At 36.3% G+C, this 17327-nt stretch overlaps 1 long non-coding RNA gene across 1 annotated transcript; it reads right to left on the reverse strand.

Moving 5' to 3' along the window:
- Nucleotides 1-5980: 5980 nt before the first annotated feature.
- On the reverse strand, nt 5981-9284 carry LOC141634191 (uncharacterized). Its single transcript, XR_012538952.1, has 3 exons — nt 9158-9284; nt 8951-9054; nt 5981-6124 (listed from the first exon to the last, which is right to left on the reverse strand). It is a non-coding gene; the product is annotated as an uncharacterized LOC141634191 (long non-coding RNA).
- Nucleotides 9285-17327: the final 8043 nt, after the last annotated feature.

The raw sequence follows: 17327 nt of genomic DNA on the forward strand, positions 1-17327 counted from the left end.
CTCTATCTCAATAGATTATAGTTCCATTACTTTCAAAAAGTAACACATTAACTATAAGACATGTTTGTGACGATCTACTCCCACTCTATCTCTTAGAAATACATCTATCTTCTTAAGAGATAGCTTTGTGAGGTACAAACATATATGGTGAGGTAATATAAGTTTGTCTAGACTGACGCGTTAGCACATAAAAGACCAGCTCTTTTATGGCAGTTTGATTTATGTAATATGCGAATCTGATCCATGTCATTTGTTAAATAGACTTTCTATTTTAGGTATCTCTAGATTGACCATCCGTTTTGGATCGCAAACTCCCAAAACTGAGTTCGATAACTCAAACCGACTCATGTTCATGTTATATAAAAACTTGAAGTCTTCAGCCCTCCCATAACTCGTATGGAGTCTTATAAGTGATGTAGCCAATTGGTTTATCTAATTTCTCCTTTTAGAGTTCAAATAACTCTTTTTGACCTTTTAATCATACTTTCTTATATCAAATAATATGTGACATTAAGTCACAAAAGCATAAGTGAGAATTAAATTCATGACTTATGATTTAATTACAATGATCCCATCATTGTAATTCTTTTATGATTAGATTAAGTCAACATAAATTATGTTTTGATATATAAAAGGTGTAAAATGATGAATTTCATAACATAAAATTTTCATAAACTCAGTGACTTGGGTTGTAAACCAACCCACTAAAATTCAAATACAACTTCTTGTTTTTAAAAATAAAAGGAAATAAACTAATTTCCATGTCTAACAAGGAAATTGAAAGAGTTCTAAAACAACAAGTTCAAAATACAACAACGAAATGAAGACTATCATTATAAAGGCCAAGCTTCCATAGGTCTTCTACTATGTGCGGTTACTCTAGCTTCCCTTGAAGAGCCTCCTTAGGCTTGCTTGTCCTTGCCTTTGTCTTTGCTCGGATGCCCTTAAAAATAAATTAAAAAGGGTAAGAATCACAACTTGTATCCAAATACCAAAGTTGAGATTTTTATCAATAACATAATAGATTAGAGAATTTATTACCTACTAGAGTCACACATCCAGCTTTAACATCTCCAAGATACTTAGGGCAATTTCGTTTCCAATGGCCCGTACCACAACAATAGTGGCACTTATCTTCAGAAGATGCACCCTTTTTTGGCTTGAATGAGTTATTCCCAATAACTTTCCCTTTGCCTTTGTTGGGTTTCTTACCCTTACTAGTACTCCTCTTAAATTTCCCTTTGCTTTTGTTGTTAATAACAAGCACATCCTTTGTTGAACTAACATTAAGACCCATATCCCTCTTAGCTTGCACAAGCAATTTGTGTAATTCATGGAGAGAAGTCTTCATGTTTTGCATATTGTAGTTTATCCTAAACTGCACATATGCCTTCACTTTGTTCAAGGAATGTAGAAGTCGATCTATAACGAGTTGCTCGGGAATATTGAACCCTTGGATCTTAAGAGTCTCAACAAGCTCAATCAATTTGAGCACATGAGGGCTAACCTTTTGGCCCTCTTTGATGTTGATCTCGAAAAATGCGGAGGCCGCCTCATATTGGATTATCCTAGGAGCTTACGAAAACATGGTCACAAGCTTGGTGTAGATCTCATAGGCCGTGCTCATTTTAATAGCACTCCTTTGGAGATCGGGCTCCACATAGAAAATGAAGACATTCATGATAGAGGCCGACTCTTTTAGCTAGGCCTCATAGGCTTCCCTTGCGGCGGAGGTTGACCTAGTAGTAGGCGCGGTGGGAGCGGCTTCGGTAAGGTAACGAAGCTTGTCGTCACCTTCCACGGCCAAACGGAGTTGCGCATCCCAATCGGCGAAGTTAGAAACATTCTTTTCAAGTTTGCATCGATCCATAAAGGATCGGAGCCAAGAACCATTGGGGAGTGGTGGAGCGTTAGTGCTAGTTGATGCAGATGAAATCTGAGTCATCATTGCAAACTAATCAAATTGACTACAAAATAGAAAATGAAGGAATTATAAACATTTATCGTCTTGAAACTTGTAAATATTTAAAACAAGTTTTAGCATTTATATAGTGACCTCTACCAAACTATTATAAATGATTCCGAGATCCAAATTCATATCAATTCGGGCACGGTGAGCCGATTCATCCCTAATCAATATAACTCGGTGGATTAACTCTTTAATCGATTCTAATTCTAGAACTCTCGGTCGATAAAATTACTCTAATATTTATCTTAAGCCCGGAACACATGCGGCTACGGTCGCGAATACTTCCGTTGAGTTCAATCCAAATTTTGATGTAATAACAATTTACTACTCACTTAACTAACGTAACAAGTTTAGTACCTCGGTGAGCCAAGCCTACTTCCTTATGAAATTGGGATTCATGGTTCTACTATTTGGTAAGGCTAACTCTCAATTATTATTTAGTGAGAGGTCTTGTCAATTTATTATCTATCACGTTTTAAGTGAACTAAAGCGGTGAACTCCGATAATTATAATTGACACGGTCGATGACTCGATATGAAATGCATGTGTTGTTATGGCGATTTGGCAATGCATGCAACATATTAAAATAAATGCAAAGCAATAATAATAATAAATTCCTAGCATGGCCTTCCTAAAATAGAAAATCAAATAATCTATTACATATTCGGAAACCAACTCCTTTGATCCCTTGAATCTTCAAGTGCCACGTCTCCCAAGAACACCGTCTTTATCGGAACACCTTTCCGAATGGCACCGTCGTGAAGGAACTCCGGAATTACAAATAATAATCAAAATACATAGCTATTCCTATTATACATTTGTAAAATGAAAAACTAGTAAAAATAAAAGTGATACGAGATCACATTAAATTACAACCGAATCAATATTCCCTTTCATTACGGGTAATATCGATTAAAACTAAGGCCATACTAAGATAAATTACATAATGCAAAATTATATAAATAAAAAGACATTCAACAATTTAAATATGCAGCATTATAATATGTGTCTACCATGCCAAATTATGTGTCAAATCGCCCTATTTAACTTACATCGTTTATATAACCCGGTTTTATGGAAATGCGTGATAATAACTTATTAAAATCACAAATCAATACTTAAATCAAATTTAAGCTCAAGTTAATTATCCTAACATACTTAGGTCTCAAAAATTAGTCATCACTAAATTTTTGACAATAATTCAAATTGATATAATTTTATGCTCATTTGACCTTAAAATCATAACTATAATGAAATAAATCCAAATTAAATTAAAATAATTTCAAAATTTGAATTTTAAATTTTTGAATATTCTGGAATATATCCATGACACTCATACTTTCAAAAATCAAGGTTAAAATTTTTGAATTTTATTTCGAGAAAATATAGTTGCAATTTATCGGTTTTATCAAATAAAACATCTAAAGTATACAAAAAATAATCAAATAAATTTTACAACTTTAGATATGATAAGTGGGATATATATGCAACCTAAAAATAATTTTTTCATTTCATGCAATTCGTTTTAGCTATTTATGCTAAAATAGTCACTATTTAAGTTATTTTTACACTAAAAATTCATAAATCATGATAAATGAATCAAGTTCATTTCAAATTTTATACACAGTGAGTAAAATATGCATGTGACAACATAATAAAATTTCATGGACTATTTCGAAGTTTAACTATATTTAACCATTTTACCTCCATTTAATTCATTTTTATCTCATAAAAATCATAAATCATGCAATAATAATCACATTAATACGAAATTTTACATACAATAAGTAAAATATGCATGTGAGGTCATAAAAAAATTTCAAGGTCAGAGACTTAGTTTAAATATTTTTAGCATTTTAATTTCCATTTTAGTCATAAAAATAAAATAAAATAACTAAAAATCATTAAAATGAGCAATAAAATACCATAAATCATAAAAATGACCTAAAAATATTTTAGGACCAGGATATATAACATGCATCAATATTTTGTGGCTTTATTTAATAAATCATAAATTTTTATTTTTAATTAAGTTACCAATAACTCTCAACTATAAATCGATTATGCATGCAACATCCTATGCTCTGATACCAATTGTTAGGTTCATATAACTATTATTAGACTCTTCTAATAGTAAACTAATTAACATATTAATGTGATTTCATTAGATTTAGTTCATGCATAACTAAATAAGTGATTAAATGAGAAAAACAATGTCCCTTACATTGTTATATGGCTCGAAAATAAGGGCAGAAATAAGGTCACCTTCCTTATTTATTCTTGAGCTTAAATGTAATGGATGATCCTCCAAAATCCCAATGTAGAGATCCTCCTTTGATTGCACCCAAAACAAATCCCTTAAAATAATATACTAATTAACTAGATTAGTGTATTATTATACCTTAAAATAGATTCTAATATTATCACTATTACTACACTAGTAATCTAATATTTTGATAATATTAGATGAACAAATTTCTATTTCTAAAAGCTTGTTTTAGAGAGAGGTAGAGGAGAGAATATAAGATGAATTCATGTAGAATGAATGGATGAATAAGAGAACAAATTCTCTTAAAATAAAAGGAGGGAAAACCGGTGAGGTGAAAGGCAAAAAATGCCAAAAGATGGCATCTCCTTTTGCTTTTGTTCTTCTCCATATTGTAGGCATGTAAGGCTACTTAGTGCAGGTGTGATTATTTAAATTTTATCACATAAAATAATATCATCCACACTCCACTAAAACTCCTCCATTTCGGTCCATACGTATAAAATGGACTACCATTTTATTTTGTCAATTTGTCATTTATCACACAATATGTCACATGTAGTATGTTAAATGTTATTAATTAATTTAATGCATACTTATCAAATAAATATCATTTTATATATTAATTAAATTACATACAAAAAATTGACTAGTGATTCTTGATCACATAAATAAAATGGGTCATATAATTATAATTCACAACATATTGTAATTATAATTAACCATTCATTCTTATCTCAATTGTTTCACAAACAATAATCAATTTGAGTAATAATATTTCAATTACTAAAATAAATCTTATTTAATCAAATTACAATAAGATATAAATAATTTCTCTCACAAATGAATTGTTCAATTTTAAGGAATTGATTAACTTGTATCGTCATACAATTAATCAATTTGTCTATTAAGGGAATTGTCCTATAGGTGTGACCTTAAGGGATCAACTGATCACCACCGTCAAACGACAGTAATGTCAAACTCTAGTTAGCCAATCATTACTGATTAATGTTGATCAATTGACTATATAAATGAATCATCCCTTACGTATTCTTAATTTGAGATTTAAACATGTGATCGCATTATTGTTGAGGACACATACTCTAACAAAACACCACCAAACTCCCCAACCACTGGTATGTCAGACGATGACGGCTCCTCCACACGCATATTCCTCACATGACAAAGGATTAAGGGGCACTTCTTCCTCAAACATGACTTTAAAGTCATTACTGCGATCAACTTAATCTTAGGTCTTACTATGAACCCCTTATATGATACCTTGACTCCCTTAGGCCCCTTTAAAGACACCCTTTTTTTGCCGACAATCTATCTTAGCCTCATACTTGGCCAACCAATCTCTTTCGACGATGACCTCAAACCCATCCATAGGAAACTCTAACAGGTTGACCGGTAAGTCTACTTCCCCCACCATGTTGGATACCCCTCTATATAACTTTAAACATGACACTGACTCTCCCGAAGGTATAAACATATTATCTTTTACCAGATCATATTCTCCCAAACTGTGACACCCTTATATATAGCGTTAAATAAACACGAAAACTCTACAGAAAAACTGACAGGATATGTTTGTAATTGGTTCAACTAGACAAAACCTGTAATTTTTAAAACTTTTCTAAACCATTCACAAACATTTCCAAGAGGAGGGTGCCAAAACCTGTAAATACTAACAAACTAATTTACATAACTATGCTAAAGGCAAGAAAATATAGCGATACAAACCAAAGTAAAAGAGGGAGACATATGTCCCTTCAAAATATAAACATAACCAAAAGTCTAAAGGTTTACTACAAAAATAGTCAAACTAAGTCCAAGGTTCTTTTGCTCACTAGCTCGTCTGTGTACCCCATTTAATCATCTTCAACCTGTCAATCGCATTTTATACAAACACGAAAGCCACAATTCAGTGGGGAGTAACTTCGAGTCCTCCCAGCCACGAAATGTCATTTTTAATGTAACATGTAGTGTAACATGTAAACAACATGATAAATCAATGGTATGGAACAAGGTGAGATTGATTACATTCTGAGAATTTCTGGTTTTAAACCTGGTGTCTTTCCTTTTAGATACCTAGGGGTGCCTATCTCTCATAAAAGGATGGGCATTGGTGACTGTACTAGACTCATTGAGAAGGTGGTGAGTAGAATTCGAAGCTGGGGGGCTAAGAAATTGAGCTATGCAGGGAGACTTGTCCTCATAAAAGCTGTTCTTAGTCAGTTGCACTCCTATTGGTCTCGTATTTTTGTTATCCCTCTTACAGTAATTGACAGGATTGAACGAATATGTAGGAACTACCTCTGTCCAGTTCGACCGGTATGGTAAATCTCCTAATGTCAATTGGGATAATATTTGTAAAGATAAGAAGCATGGTGGATGGGTATTGTTAATTCCAGAATATGGAATACTTTTGTCATTGGGAAATACACTAGTTGGATGGTCATAAGAGTGATCACCTTTGGTTGAGGTGGGTCTGTCATATTTATATGAAAGGGAGGGATTGGTATGCTTATACACCCACTGTTAATTCCAGTTGGACTTGGCGGAAAATTTGCCAGGTAATGGGCATTATGAAGCCTGGTTTTATTACTTGGATTTGGGGTTTATTTTACCAGGCGATTATAGTGTGGCTATTGGGTATAAGTGGTCATTGGGGCAACAACACCCGAGTCATTTGGTATCCCTTGATCCGGGAACAGGACTCTAGTGCCCGGACATGCGTTTGTTGGATGGCTTCTAGTGCGGTCGCCTTGATGACCAGGGGATAAGTTTGGTTAGGTTTGGTATCACCACCGATATGGCACATGCAATATGCTCTTTACAAAATGAAACGCATCGGCATTTATTCTCTGAATGTACTTATTACACACGATCTTTGGGATCTCCTCACTGAGTGGCTTGGTATGTCCATTCCTAAGACAAGTGTGGTAGCCTGGTATCTTGCTTGGAGGTGTCCTCTTTGATGAAGAAGCGATTATTGGGCAGCCATTATTGCATTATGGTACCACGTATGGAATGCAAGGAATATAGCGAGAATTGAAGATAGAGTTTTGGCGCCTAGAGTTCTCTTGAGGAAAGTTAAGCAAGATATTCAAGGGAGGTGCCAAGAACGAAAATGGAGTTTGAAGATGACTAAATTACCATGGGAACCAGTTTTTGCTTAGTATTGATTCTCTGATGTATTAGCTTGAAAAAATGTTATGTAGATGGTGATGGTGTAAACTTAATTATCCTTTATTAATATATTTTCACATTTTCACCAAAAAAAAAAAAAAACATGATAAATCAATTAACTATCGAGTATTCTAACATATGATCACTAAACTGACCAAATTAAACTATCATGTGAATCATATAACAAATAGTAATCCAAACTTTATCAATTGTAACCGGCTTACATCTCACCTATTACAATTCATAAAATCACCATACAAGAAAGGGCAATATATCAAAGACAGGCATAAGTTCTTAGTACGGTCAATAGTCACTCTGTAACTAGAGTCTATACCACGAGGTAGGGAAGGTAATCGAACCGGTATCTTGGCTCAGAGGTTCTATCAAAACATGGCCAAGACACAACACAACCCTAGCCTAAAATCTGCGCAGACCTAGACATGCGGATACACACCACCGCACCCAAGACCCACAATTTTTCTAAAACAAAGTGAGTACCCTAAGGAGTCCACCAAAGGGTTGGCTAGTACTTAAGCTGACCACTTACTATCAAAATAAGTAACGAGGTCATGCCCCAACTTGGATATAATCCCACCAAGTCGAAACACAAAGGCTATTAAGCGGTGAACATATACTCGTCAAAGACTATAAAGACCTATCTATGACAAACACAACAACCTGCAAAAAGTATTTAATACCAATACCATTTCTAGCAATATTAACAATATTAAAGGTTTCAGGGAATCTAGGGCCGTTTCTACAATATAAGAAACTATTAAATTCAACCAACAACACATGTGAACTAAGACTTAATAAATGGCCTAAAACAAGAAAAAGGCCGATTATCCAATTCATATAAAATTTCATCCAACCGAATTTTTACCCGCAACCCCATCTGCGGCGACAGTGCGGGTTAAATTGCGGTGACCAATCACACAATTGATCGACATCGATTCATCAAAGGGACCAAGGCTCGATTTTCGGCATAAACATCCAAACATTACAATTATCGCTATAAAATTCATTTTGAGCTCATTCATTACAATTTCATTTTATAACCTATTCTAACATGTGTCAACTACCAAAATAAACATAATTTTTACCATCAACATAATTTTTACTACTAATATGATTCATTTCAAAAGATTACCCATTTGTTACTTATACTAATTATAACATTAATAAACCCGAAATGACAAATAATGCATGAAAAACCGCGAAACAAGCAACGGCCAGCCGTGGGCCTGCCGTGGCCTCGCACGGGCCTTTGCCGGCCTCTTTGGCCTGGGCCGCCACCCCCAACCCTCCATTTCTCCATTTTTGTTCAGTTTAACATCGTCTGAAGCATCAATTAATCATTCCTATACTAATATGTTAACATAAACTAACAAAAGACATGAATTAGACAAGAAATTAACCCATATTAACATGTGAAATAAACCATTCAATTAATAATCACAAAATCAAACAAAAAGCAAAGAATGTGACGATTATTCGTCGAGTAACTCGAAATATGTTACCTTTAGCAACAAAATGAGCAATTAGCACCTTGAACCCAAACCCTAATCTGCCAACTAACCACTATCTTCAACAATATACGAGTCCCCAAACTCGTCTTCCAAATCTTCACCTAAATAAACAATAAAAACACAACAATAAGCACAAAAATCGAAATATGCCCAAATTCGTCTTAAATCAACATCAAGAAAACTGAAATTAAAACATACTAGGATGTAGATCTTGAAGAGAGGATTCCGAAAATATAAATTTTGTGAAAATCGGACTAGAAACGAGTGAGTTATGGTGAAATTAGCTTGGATTTTGTATAAAAATGGTGGTTTTTGATTTGGAAAGCTTTAGAACCTTCAAGGAAATCTGGTTTGGCAAGAAAAATCAGAATGAAAGGAGAAGGGGAGGTGTGCCGTGGGATAGGAGAGGAGGAGCGGGATTGAGACAAAATTTTATGAGTCGGTTTTGGCTCGTTTCGACAATAATTAAAACCGTTTGTCAAATGCAAATTCCGACAAGTCCAAAGTTCTTAAACACAAGATTACAAGAAAATTGAGTACTCATATGACCCATTTCCAAAATCATTTACCCAATTTTCAAAAGAGTTGTCATTTTTCCCCGATATGCCCTTATTTCGAAATAAAAAGTTTTTACACGGTTTAAACTATTTTTAAACATTTCAAAACTATCAAAATAAATACTTTTCTTCAAAATATAATAAAATTATATTTCTTTGAATTATTATTACTTCAAATACATTAATATCAAATTTTACTTGATTAATAAATTACTTCCGCAATATATTAACGGTCCGAAATTACGGGGTGTTACACAAACCCATAGCTAAGGCATGATTCCTAGACACGAAAAAGTGGGTTGCCCCCAAATCAAACAGGACAAAAGATGGTGTGTTATGAACAAGAAAAGTACAGGTAACAACATGAGAATCATTCTCCGCTTCCTGCTTGCCCATCATAAAAAGTTTCCCACTGCTCTTCTGGCCTCCACCCTGAACCGTGGTAGTCGATGTAGCCGGGTTGGCTGCCGAGTTCTGCGTCACACTGTTGTTCGGACGCTAATAGGATCCTCCATTATTGCGGTTATAGCCGACATTGTTGTTGTTCTGTCCTCCACGATTACCCCACGACCCAGATGGCCTGTTACTGGCAAAGCTCTAGCTTGGAGCGTGCAAAACGTTTCCCTGATATGTCCCTGGAAAACCCCCGCCTCCTCTAGTAGCACTGGTACACTCATACCTCTTATGACCCGATCCACCACAGTTAAAACAAGTAAGATTGGAGTTATCACCGGCCACCTCCTCTTCCCCAAGTTTGAGATCCTCCTACATAACTAGATCCTTTAGAAAAGGTCTTAGCCTGATTGTGAATGCCCTTCTTGTGACGCGCCTGGTTGCCGCCCTCACTCTCAGCCTCTCTTTTCTCTGCATTCCTTTCCTTAGCCTCCTTAGCCAAGTCCACTAATCTCTCGGCGTGCCCCACTTTTGCATATACCTCTTTTAGATCTGTGAGTAGCCCAGCTGGTAGTCTATCCATGATCTTCAGTGCCAACCTCTTTTCAAAGCTAAGAGCCAAACTCCATTGACCCAGTTGCATATCCTTTGTGTATCATGACAGCTCTATAAACCGGTGATAGTACTCTATGACGGTCATGTTATCAGCCATAGCAAAGGAATCGAACTCGACTCTCACCTTATGGCGAATGTGCTCCGGCACAAAGTGTTCTTTCATGGCACTCTTGAATCTAGTCCATGGGATAGCATTCCTCGGTCCCTGTAGTATTCCCGAGCCTCCTCCCTCACGTTCTGCCACCATACCCCAGCCTCATCCCTTAGGTAGAACACAGCCTGTTCCACCATCATATCCGCCGGACACTTTACTACCTCTAGCAAACTCTCCGTCTCACGGTTCCAATTATCGAGCAGCTTTGGCTCCCGGTGCCCTCATAAGTAGAGGGGTGAAAGCAAGAATTGGTGGTGCTCGGATGGGATGCATCCATCGGTTTCTCACCTCCCTTACCCACATTCTTAAGTGCCTCCATGAGCGCATCTTGTTGCTTAATCATTCTCGCAATCTCCTCATGACTCATCTCAGTAGCTTGGATGCATCCAGCCGATCTCTTTGGCGGCATTTTAAGCTGATATAACCAAGAAAACGTAAGCACATAGCCTACGTCTCAAAATAAAAAAATCACCCACCAAAGAAGTACTCGGTCGAGTACCATGAAGTACTCGATTGAGTAAGGACTACTCGGTCGAGTACTGAGACTACTCGGCCGAGTATCCTACTCCAGTAGCTGACCTCCAAATCACATAAAACATACTCAGTCGAGTACACAAGGTACTCGGTCGAGTATGCCCCACTCGGTCGAGTACCCCTCTTAGTCGGCTGAGTGATCACAACCAGTAGCTACTGTTTTAAAAACACGAACCCACACTCGGTCGAGTGCTTGGTTACTAAGTCGAGTACCGCCCTACTCGGCCGAGTCATTTTAAAACGAGCTAGCCTTCGACTGAAAAACGTACATAGCCATACATATATCATCTCTAAACATGTTTACCATCTTAAAGCCAAGTAATAACATACAATCATGCTTCATATACCACAATGCTCAATATATTCATGCAATCATATACTTTATTCCATCCAACAACTTCATAAGAAACATGTATAACGCACATGACGACTCCCCAAGACATCCCATGGTGACCGGCTCAAAGTTATAAGGGCCTTAATGTGACTTTGGGACGTCTCCCAAGACTTTGCGGTAGCTCCAAACAACTCCTCCCCGGGCATTTTAGTTAGACACCTTATGTTCATTTTGTTCATTGGTTTAGGTTCCAAAATCGTCGCTCTGATACCACTTTGTAACACCCACATACACCAAGGTGCCTTACCAAGGACCTCCCTAGCATATAACGATGCTACCATCTCGGTTGCCCGAGCTAAGTATATCAAGAGTGACCATCCAAGAACAATTATTAAAGTATAATGTTAAATGAATACATCGTCTTAAAGCTGGCAACCAAAGTGAAAGAATAGAAATCCCAATACATCAAAACAAAGTATCTAAAACTCGTGACAGCAGAAGCTAAGACTAAAAGTGATGTCATCCCATCCTCATCCCCGCAGCTAACATGAAATCATCACCTGTCACAATCTACTCACCATCCCCAAATGGATCACCACAGTTTTATAAAACACAACGGGGTCAGTTCACTGAATAATCAAAATAAGACAATTACAAAGAAACAACCAAAGCAAACCAATCCAACTGCATAGCCATTCTCCAACTCTAATCGTATCGAGTAACCGACTACACACCTAAGTGTGAAGCCCTTCCAGATTACCTATCGCAACAGGTAATCCTTACCGCAGTGGGGGACCGCAGCCTTGCCCACCTAAGCCCCGCTCATCGCAACGAGCAATAACCCATGTACATTAATGTGCACATCCCCCTTGTGACGGGCACCACAAGGGGCGAATCAAGGGCGTGAAGCCATTCCGAAATGATGACTCCACTCAGCCGAGGACACACCTCGCAAATATAGATAAGAAACAACAAATCCAACAACCAAGAAAGACGATCCCAACAACGATACTAATCATGCCAATACAACAATCAATCCGTCTTAAATCAATTAAACATGCAACTGAGTAGAAAAACCCTACCTTATCACTGGTCCGAATCACAAGTACACACCGGAAGCTAGAAACGATCATCTACGAATCCTTCATCTACGAATCCTTCACAACAATCTAATCACAAACATGCAATCACCCTTTTTCCCAAATTAAATCACTAGGGCAAAACCCTAAAAGACAATTCTAAATAAAAGATACAGAACTAGTGACTTACCGACGAAATTAACGTGAAAGAGATGAACGAAAGACTCACGAACAATCAATTCCCTTGAGAGTGATTAAGGATGATTAGAGGAGTGAAGAACGTAGTTAGGTTTTGGTAAAACATGAATAAAAACTGTTAAACACGATTTATATAACCTTTAATCATCATTAATCAAACCGCGGAAATAAATCCCGTCAGACCGGTTACTCGATCGAGTACTGAGAGTACTCGGCCGAGTACCTCTTACTCGGCCGAGTATTACACTACTCGGCCGAGTGTTCCTGGACAGTAGCCTGACAAGAAAACACACGACACTCTACTCGGCCGAGTTAGCCCTATTCGGCCGAGTAACTGGACCCATAAAACCGTGGTATTACATCCGACTTTGGAATGTAACAGTCTGACTGACTGTTCCATTTAAAACCCAAACCCGCAAAACTGTCACACCTTTTGGTTTAATTAGTGAGGAAATTTAGGACGGTTTGACTAGCATCCCATCCTTTAGACACATTTTTGGCCTCGACAAGTTCTTTGCTTAGTTTCTCAATTTTCAAAGAAAGAATTTTGTTCTTCTCTTTAAAATTTTCAAACTCCTTTTTCAATGCAACATACTCAGATTTAATCTCCATGATTGTTTCAGATTTATTTTCAACATTAAGCTTAAGACTTTAGATGCATCTATCTATGTGAACAATCTTGGATCTAGAAGAACTACATTCAGGAGGTTCATTTTGAACTTTGACAAACTTTTCATGAAGCATTCTAATGTCCCTTTTGTAGGCATCTATATTAACTTTAAGACACTCATTATCATTTGTTAGGTTAGTGATTAGTTCATTTGAGGTTTCCTTATTACTATCAGGGGAAACAGCCTGAGACATTGTTGCTTTAATTTCCTCTACCTCATCAACTAAATCATTTAATGCCTTTTAAGCATAACTTGATCCTTTAAAAGGTCACCGTTTCTTAATTATCATGGACATTTTTATAACCAGGATTGTGTTGACGTCCTCAAGATCAGAGACATCATTGTTCAATTTCCTTACTCTTTTTACTTCATCATGTGTTTCAGAAGTAACAGTTACACTATCTGTTTTATTAAGCTCATTTTTGAGGTGAAAGTTTTCTTGAGCAATTTCTTTTATCTCGTCTTGCATGACATCTAATTTTCCAGTTTTTGAACGACACTTATCAAAGAGTTTATCAAAAATCTTACACACTCTCTCTTTGGAGTAAGTCCTAACCTTGTCTTTTAGATGTTTTACCTCGTTGTCAGAATCCGAGTCGGAATCATCGGGATGAGCCATGATACATCTAAGATGTTCAATTTTTGAAGATTTAGAGACTTTGTTTTTGAGATGATGTGTAATACACATTTAAGCCTCTAATTGCTCCTTGATGGGTTCACCATCCGCGGAGTCGGACATTCCCCAAATGGCGGACATGACGTTATATGTTTGTATTCCTTCTTAGCTTTGTCATGCTTATCCTTTGATTTGATTTCCTTCTACTTTGGACATTCTTTGATTTGGTGAGTTTCATCACCATATTTGAAGCATCCAATAGTGGAAGTAGATCGTTTCTTAGGAAATCGTTTTTCGAGTAATTATTGTTGAACCTTCTATTTCCTTGGTCATTTACCATTCCCACTATGTTTCTTGATAACATGGCAAATTCATCTTCCTCTTCGTCCTCCTCATCACTAAGAGAGGACATTAGAGCTAGACACTTTCCCTTTGAGGATTCACTAGAATTATTCTCGAGATTAAACTCGTGAGCCATTAGTGATCCTATTAGTTCATGAAGAGTTAAGATGGATAGGTCACGGGCTTCCTTAATGGCGGTGAGCTTAGGTTACCACTTGGGTGTAAGACTACGAAGAATTTTTCAAACAATGTCCTCGGACTCGAAATCTCTTCCTAGACCTTTTAGTTCATTAATAATACAAGAAAAGCGAGATGAAAAGCTATTTATAGATTCGTCCTTTGACATACGAAACATCTCATATTGTTTCATGAGAAGGTCAATACGGTGCTTTTTTAACTTGAGACGTCCCTTCATAGGCGAGTACAAGGGAGTCCCAAATTAGTTTAGCCGTAGGACATCCGGAAATTTAACTCACTTCCACCTCACCTACACATCGTTGAAGATCGACATCGCTATCGAGTTTTTCCTCGGCCAACTTGAAGTCATTTTCATTATAATCCTTCTCGGCCTTGACTTTAGAAAAACCCGTCAAGATGTCGGTTTCCTGAATAACGAGAGGTCAATCCTCAATGATTTTCCAACATTGATAATCGATAATTTTGATATAGTGCTCCACTTTGAGCTTCCATCATCCAAAATTCTCACCGGTAAAGACCGGGATCTTGGAGTGTTTTGAGGAATCCATATCCCAAGAATCAAACTCTATGGCGATTAGCCTCGATCAAGAGCACAAGGCACTAATACCAATTGAAGATTTTAGGTTTCTAAGTACCTAAGAAGAGAGGGAGTGAATTAGGTACTATTTTAAAATTTTCAATTTAATCTTTATTGCTTTAAAGTAAGTTGATCAACAATATGAGAAACAAATGGATACATCAAATAAATTGAGTAATTAGAAGTGTATCACGTTCTTAAAGGAAGTTGCTGAAATCTGGAAGCAACAGTTATTCTGACTGTTACTTATTTGTCTTAGCAAATGGAGTGAAGGCTACAGACCAAAAGTAACAGTATTCAGGACTGTTTCTAACTAAAAGCGCAAATGAAGAACAAGTAAATTAATTGCAGCGGAATTTAAAGTAACGAGAGATCAACACAATGATTTTTGAATTGGTTCAGCCAACTCTCTAAGGGCCTACGTCCAATCTTCTTTTTATTGATTAGTTAAGTGATCTACTCCGACTACTTAAAATCCTTACAATAGAAAGGACCCACAACCTACTCCGGTTGCGACAAGAGTTCAAAGACTACTGCGTCTAAGAACACGACACTCTAACTAGAATGTTTACAAGATCAAGTTTCCTCAATCCGATTCTTAAAAAGAGTTGAGAACGACAACTTATTAGATCAAACGATTCTAAATGATGGAGTACAATACTTAAAGCAACAGTAATAAGGTCTGTGACTAGGGCTGAGCAAAATTATACGATACGATTTTATTATACGTATCCGATACGCTATACGAATTTAATTATACGGATTTCCGGATATCCGATACGAATTTCCGGATATCTGATACGGTTCTTTAAAAACTGTATCGGATAAGGATCGGCAAAATATGAAACCGGATATACGGTATCAGATACGGTTGCCTTTTTTCTAGAATAAAATATTAAAATATATACATAAATCATTAAATACCAATAGGTTGGTGATTAAATCTTATTAGTATTAAACTTTAAAAGTTATTTACTCTTATAACTTTTTAAAACACTTTTAAGTTACTAAAAAACACCAGCAATCACACATAGAAAACAAAAAAAAAATAAACTATATAAGTGAAGCTGAAAACCGGATACCGGATATACGGTTTTCGGATATACGGAAAAACCGGATATACGGTTTCCGTATATACGGAAAAACCGTATCAGATAAGGATACTAAAAAAGGATATTTAAAAAACCGGTTATCCGATACGGTTTCCAAAACCGTATCGGATATCCGGTTTTGATCACCCCTATCTGTGACTTGAAGACTTCGAAGATTTTTGCAAATGAAAGAAATGCCTTGAGTTCTTTAAAACCGATTTTGCAAAACACTTTGATATTCTCAGAAAAATTCTTGGTTTGTGAATGAAGGGAAGTGCTCCTTTTATAAAGGAGGCATTCAAGATGGAGTAAACTAGGGTTTACAAGTCAAAGCTTTTGGTATGTGACAAAAACATTAACCTTCCCATGTTTGTACAAAAAGAGCACCTTCTAAGAAGAGGAGAAAAATGGTTTTGTAATTATCCTTAAATGGCTGATGGTTTTTCAGAAACAAAGAGGAGAAACAATCACAAGAGGACAATTCTTGAGATAGAAATAGAAAAGGTTATTTAATGAGAATACTCTGAACTATGAAGGTGCTTCTCAAAATACTCTGAACTCTATTTTAACTACCAATAAAACCAACAATTACACCTCTTCTCTATGAATATAATTGGTGTTTTTTTAACTTATTATAGCAGGTAAGTATGAGTCTTCATCTTCCTCGTTAATTAGCCCACTATTCTCCCTTTTATCAGTCTTCATCTTCCTCTTTTCCCCATTTTTTTATTTTAATTCTAACAATAATATGTTTGATTTTATAATTATGTTCACTTTGGCATTCGCTCCACACACACTTCCCTCTCTTATTATCTTACTCTCACTCCTTCTTTGGTTCATCGGATTTGCAGTCCTTCTGTCAGATCTCTTCTCCCTCACATTTCAAAATCCCCACTTTTCCAAATTCCAGTTAATTTAATTAATCAATTTCCTTAATTTCTCGCATATATCAGAAATGCCCTTATAATTTGAAGACAATACCGAAAACGTTATCCTTTTACAATCTAGT

The sequence above is a fragment of the Silene latifolia genome, chromosome Y (genome assembly GCF_048544455.1).
Source record: "Silene latifolia isolate original U9 population chromosome Y, ASM4854445v1, whole genome shotgun sequence".
In the NCBI taxonomy this organism is placed as follows: Eukaryota; Viridiplantae; Streptophyta; class Magnoliopsida; order Caryophyllales; family Caryophyllaceae; genus Silene; species Silene latifolia.